Here is a 6,000-nt window from a genome sequence, read left to right as displayed (position 1 = left end):
CTGATGAGAGCCTCTGGCGAAGGCAGTAGCCTGTGCTCAGTGGCACCCTCAGTCTTGGACCCACCGCCCTCTGGACACAGGTACCGGGTACACTCTTTTAGAAAGGCGGCTTTAGCTTGTTTCCGGGCTCCTGTCAAAACTAAACACCTGACCCAAGGAAGCTTTCTGACATTTTGGCTGACTAGTCACACTGGAGGGTAGGTCAACTGGGACTCAACTTCTCACAAAGTGGGGAGGATCCAACAGGCCTTGCTTCTGAAGTGGAAGTGGTACATTTAAGGGTGCAGCTGGCCTGGCCCCCATAGCTCAGTGCATGTGGACAAGTGGCAGATGTCCCTTTGGGGAACGTGGTATCCCTCACTCTGCCATCTGGACCAAAGCTGCTGGCTCAATAGGGCTCTCCGGGGCCCTGGTCCTGGGTCACGGTGGGGCGGCTGAGCTGAGTGCTGTCTCAGGCTGAAGCCAACATTCGGTCCCAGTGCTAGTTACTCAGAACCAAAAATGGAGGCCACCATTCTCCCTGCTGGGCAGAACCCAAGGCCGTTGTCATGGCTCTCCCCAGTACTCCCCTTGATCAAGCTTCCTGTCATTCTACTGACTCCCGGGCTGTCCCAGTGGTCTGGCACTTGGAAAACTAGACTGGTTAGACACCTCTCTCTGGAGCTGCCAACTGTGGAAATAAACCCAACTGCTGACCCAGCCATCTGTCACTCAGGTGGATGCCCCTAGGAGGAGCCTGTTCTCTGATGAGCCGGACTGCAGCCCATCTGCTGAGGGAGACGGCTTTGTGCACATCACCCCCACTGCCGCCTGGATCCATCATCCCGGGCCTGACAGGACACCAACCCTCACACAAGAAAGGATTCAGTCTCTGACTTGGACTTGTGATCTGCTTGTCTTACATGCAGAGAGGCCCCATGACAAGGGGCCTTGTCCACACCTGCTCTGGGCACGTGGACTCCATCAGACCTCTGGCCCTCTCTTGCACCTATTAGTGCTGGCAGTTTTCTAGGGTACAGTGTTGCTATTCTAGTCCAGTCAGCCTAACTCAGCCTTGAAACTAATCTGTGCCATGCTTTTGGCTTTCCAGACCATTCTAGTTTGACAATGATGTGCCTTTTATTGCAAAGTCTCATACAATGGGCTGATAGTCAAGGTAATTAGTGGATCTTTCATGCTTCCTACCACCATTCAGAGGCTGAACAGCCTTCTCAAAAGTTCACTAAAAAGGATTTTTTTAGTCTTTTTTTCCTCACTTCCTCCTGGCCCATACACCTTTGTAAGGCAGCTTGGCCACCCTAGGCGCTAACCCCCAAAAGTATCATCTCCTCTTGGCTACTTCCTAATGACCAGGATAGGAGGTTATATAGACCTATTTTGGAAATTCCTGGACAGGGGGTTTCTTTCTTTTCCCTAATAGCCTAATAATACCCCAGGCTGGCCTGGCCGGTACCTCCTGTTGGGAGCAATCCAGCCAAATGGGAGGGGGGTGGTGCTAAGAGATTCAAACTTAATTCTGATCCAGCTACTTGGATTCTCAGATTTACTTGGTCCTAGATTATAAGGGGAATGACCACTTGATTGAGTGCACTGCTCACTACGTCCCAAGTCCCACACAGACCAAAGGGGTACATAATGGGTTTCAGTACATTTTATAAAAATGTTCTTATCCTCCTGTTGAAACAGGGAAAGATTCTGATTGGTGTCATTTGGCACACATCCCAACCACTGGGTACACTGATGTCAGTCACTGTGCCAAGATCAGTGCTGTGGTTGGCTGGGACTTTGGGGGTAGCAATTCTCTAAGAGGAGGAGGGTGGGAATTTGCTTACCAGAAAGAAACCTTGGGCAAGCAAAAAGAGACAGACCCTCACATTACAGAACACAACTTTACATCTATAAAAGATGTATATGAACATAAAAGAATATCTGGGTATGTTACATGCACATCCAGAAAGTTTGAGAAATCTATTGGCTAAGTTCTTTATTCCTCTCAACAAAATTTTACGTCAATATGGGAAACTTTGGTTTATTCTCTAGTAAGTCAGGGTATATTGATTATCCTGGAATCAAGATGTATTGATGATTCAGTGAAAAAATTAATTGTATTTGATGCATGGCAGACACTTAATGTTTTATTTTCTCCTTCTATACAACTATCCTTCTACTCTCTGCTATGAGGTTACCAGCAAAAATACGATTTATGACAGATGAGGTACAGTTTACTCACTATTTGAATTGACAGTAGGTAACAGGTGAATGTTAGAAAGCCTATACTGTCACGGCATTGCTGACCTTGTTCACTTTATTCTAATTTGTGATGCTAATCCAGTGAAAGGCTATATAATTAGATCTATATAAAACAACACACCAGTCCTGTAAACCATACGTCCCGAGGCTCAGTTTCCAAGCACTTCAACTTTCATGGTTAAAGATACCATCAGACATGCTTTAATGAGTTCAAAGTCTTATTTCATGTACCTGACTCAGCATGAGGGTTATAGTAATTGTCTGCTCTGTCTCCTGGCCCTGTAACCTTATAGTCTGTTTCTATTTTGGGCTTTCTTAACTCTCACCTGGTGGTTGCCTATCCCCAGTGAAACCCAAGTCCGCAGTTCAGTTTTGTCAACCTTTCTACTCCTGCTCTGGTCTTTCATCGTGAGTATTTTGTTTGCTTATCTTGTACCTTAGGTGCCCTGCTCCAGTTCCTTGGATGGTCTCCACTGGTCCCCTATCTCCTACTCCTCAGGTCTACTGATGTCCTTGCCCTCCTGTTTTCTGAGGACTGGATACCTACGCTCCAGCTGTTGATGTCTCTTCCGTGCTGCCTTTGCTGCCACATGCCTGTCAGGTTCTGCCTGTTGTTGGCACCCTCTCCTTTCTTCATTCTACTCCCAAATGTCCATTGGACTTAGCTGAATGGAGCTCAGTGACAGGGGATTTGTGGATCGATGGGCACTGGGGCCAGAAGGCAGGCAGCTTCTATAGACTTCCTAGGAGACCTGGCTTGGAAGGAGTGCAAAGGAATAGCGTGGTAGCTTGCTTAACTGGGAGAGATTTGAGAATATTTATAGTTCAATAGGAAATGACCCAGTTGAAAAAGAGCCATTGAGTATATAGAGGAGAGACAACAGCAGTTGGCATACGTTTCTGAGAAAGCAGAGAGGTGCCGTTTCCACTATGAGAACAAAGAGGGACTAGGAATGAATGAGCAGACACAAGGAAAGACGCAGAAACAAGACGGGCAAGGCATACTCACTGCCTTGGTTCCAATCTCTTGTGAGGCCCAGTGACATGAAATATTTTAAGATACTTTCTACTGATTTTCCTTTTTTCTTTACACTCACCCAAGCAAGTTTCTAAGGCTTGCAAACAGGACAATTTGACCCTGACGTTGCTGCATTCCAACTCATCACACTTCCAGCATTATCTTTTTAAATGTGAGTGTAGTTGACACGTGATGCCCCATTAGTCTCAGCTGCACAGCAGTGATTTGACAACCCGTAGGTTACACTGTGCTCACCACAGGTGTAGCTACCCTATGTCCCCATACAATGCTATTACGATCCCCTTGACTATATTCCCCGTGCTTTCATTCCCCTGACCAACATTATTCCTAAAGGGCAGACTCTTGACTTGAGTCTATAATAAGAAATTCCAGAATCCCTAGTCCATTTGGAACCCACTACTCAAGACTTGTTTTTCCTCTATCTCTAAAACAGATGACCTGGCCTCCTGCTACCCACAGAAAGTAAGCCATACTCCTTCATATTTTCCCCTTGTACCTACCCCCTGGGAATTTCTGCTACATTCACAGGGAAAAACTTCAAGGAAACCTATCAGCTGGGGTGCTCCTCCAATAACAAGTTTCCCATTTTTCTTATCTTCTTGAGATATACCTTATCAATCCATGTGATGGTTTGTGAGGCATCTTTCATTTCGGACAGAACTTATCACTGTAAAAACATGATCAAATGGAGAACCAGCCACCCTTGCGCACAACCACCAAGTTTGCTGCTTGCACTAAACTTACCCAAAATTTAGGATGCCAACATTCACAATTGCTCTCTCTCTCGGCAACTGCTTATAAACTCAGAAACCAGTAAGTAAGTGCAGCTATCCAAGGCTGCCTCAAGACTTAAATCCACCAGCCTGCCTCACGCCCCAAACAAAACGCAGGTGTCCCCACTTTCTGAGTTTGCAGTAGCCCGCTTCAGGCTTACGGAAGTCCCGTTAGTACGGCAGTGGCTTCTCTCGTAGGAGTGAAAACCCTCTTGGGATGTTTTTCTGTTAGAGAAAACAGGTAGTCATGTAAGTTGAGTAGAAACAAACTGGGGTACTAGGTGCATTTGGAAACCAGGGCTTACTCTTCGCTTTATGTCATTTCTGCGGAGGTTCGGGTCCACAGGAATGCTCTCCTGTTAGCGAGCAGGGAGGGAGGCCTGTATTCTATTGCATAAGCTCAAGGTCAAAGGAACATCCGTCTGTAAGGGATCACCCCCAAGACCAGCAGCGCGGGGCGCGTGTGGAAGGGGCTGCGCGGGCTCTCAGCGGCACGCTCCATCGGGTAGGGCTGGTCGCCATCGGAGACCTTTCCAGATACAGCCCTACGGATTCCTTTGGGCGCCAGCCTGTTTTCTGGTGACTTCTTTGACCGTTTTGGCAGGATGAGAGCTATAGTCTCCTGCCTTTGCTACCACGGTGGCATTTCCTGATCCATTTCACCTTCCAATCCTGTTTTTTTTTTTTAAGATTTATTTATTTGAGAGAGAGAGATTGAAAGAGAGAGAGCATGAGACGGGGGAGGGTCAGAGGGAGAAAGCAGACTCCCCCGAGCAGGGAGCCCGATGCGGGACTCAATCCCGGGACTCCAGGATCATGACCCGAGCCGAAGGCAGCCGCTCAACCGACTGAGCCACCCGGCGCCCTCCAATCCTGTTTTAATGAAGGGTTGATGGCAGGGATACCACCCCAAACACTGAACGGGAACTTCTCAGTGCTGTTTTCCTAATTCGATAATTCCCATCCCTTTTGCCCCTTCTTGTTTCTCTCGCCTCCCAGCTGCCGGAGTCGAGCTGCCACCACCTGTGGTGATGGGGGCCACTCTTCGCGGCTTCCAGCGCGGGCCTAGCCCTTCTCCCTCAACCAGTCCTCGCAGGCCCTGCGCACCTGCCACTCCCGGCCCGATTTTCCCTTCTTTTCTCATCTGTTATCAAATCTCTGTCCTTCCGCACAAGTGTCCACCTCTTCTCTGAAGCTTTTCCAAGAGGCTCTCTAGCTCTGTTGCAAAGGGCCGGTGTGCTTCTCCACTGCTTCTGAAGCACTTAGGATGTTTCCATTAGCTTTATTACTTTTTTTTTTTAAATTAAATTCAGTTAGCCAACATACAATACACCATCAGTTGCATGTGACACCCAGTGCTCATCACATCACGTGCCCCCTTAATGGCGGTCACCCAGTTTACCCCATCCGCCCATCCAGCAGCCCTCAGTTTGTTTCCCAGAGTTCAGAGTCTTGCGTGGTTTGTCTAGCTTTATTACTTCCGTCATAGGATCATCTACCTCAATCTGTACCGCTAGACTGTAAGGTCATACAGTGCAGAGGACCCGGCCTTGTCCGTCCTTCTAACCCTGTGCAGCAGAGGCTGTGACTAACAAGATTCGGTACGTACGGAATGAATCAATAATGGGCCTTGAATGTCTAGGCCTCCCGAGTAATCACTTGCCATGGTCTCTACCATGTTAGCTCACCCCAGATTCCACCCACCATGATACCCTGTGCCCACGTATTTCAATCAAGCTTATAAACACTTGGAAAAACTTGCTTTGTTAGCCATCTAAATTTTCTACTCTCTGCCGTTTTTCCTTGTCTACGAATTGACCTCTTTTCATTCATATCTTTCTTCTCAATTTTAAACCTGAACTGTGGGGTCTCCATACTTCTGTTTGGGTAGGAGCTTACACTATGAAAGTAGGGGAAGAAAACCAGTAGAAGGACATT

Source organism: Zalophus californianus, chromosome 7 (genome assembly GCF_009762305.2).
Source record: "Zalophus californianus isolate mZalCal1 chromosome 7, mZalCal1.pri.v2, whole genome shotgun sequence".
NCBI lineage: Eukaryota > Metazoa > Chordata > Mammalia > Carnivora > Otariidae > Zalophus > Zalophus californianus.
Note: the sequence above shows the minus strand (reverse complement) of the source record.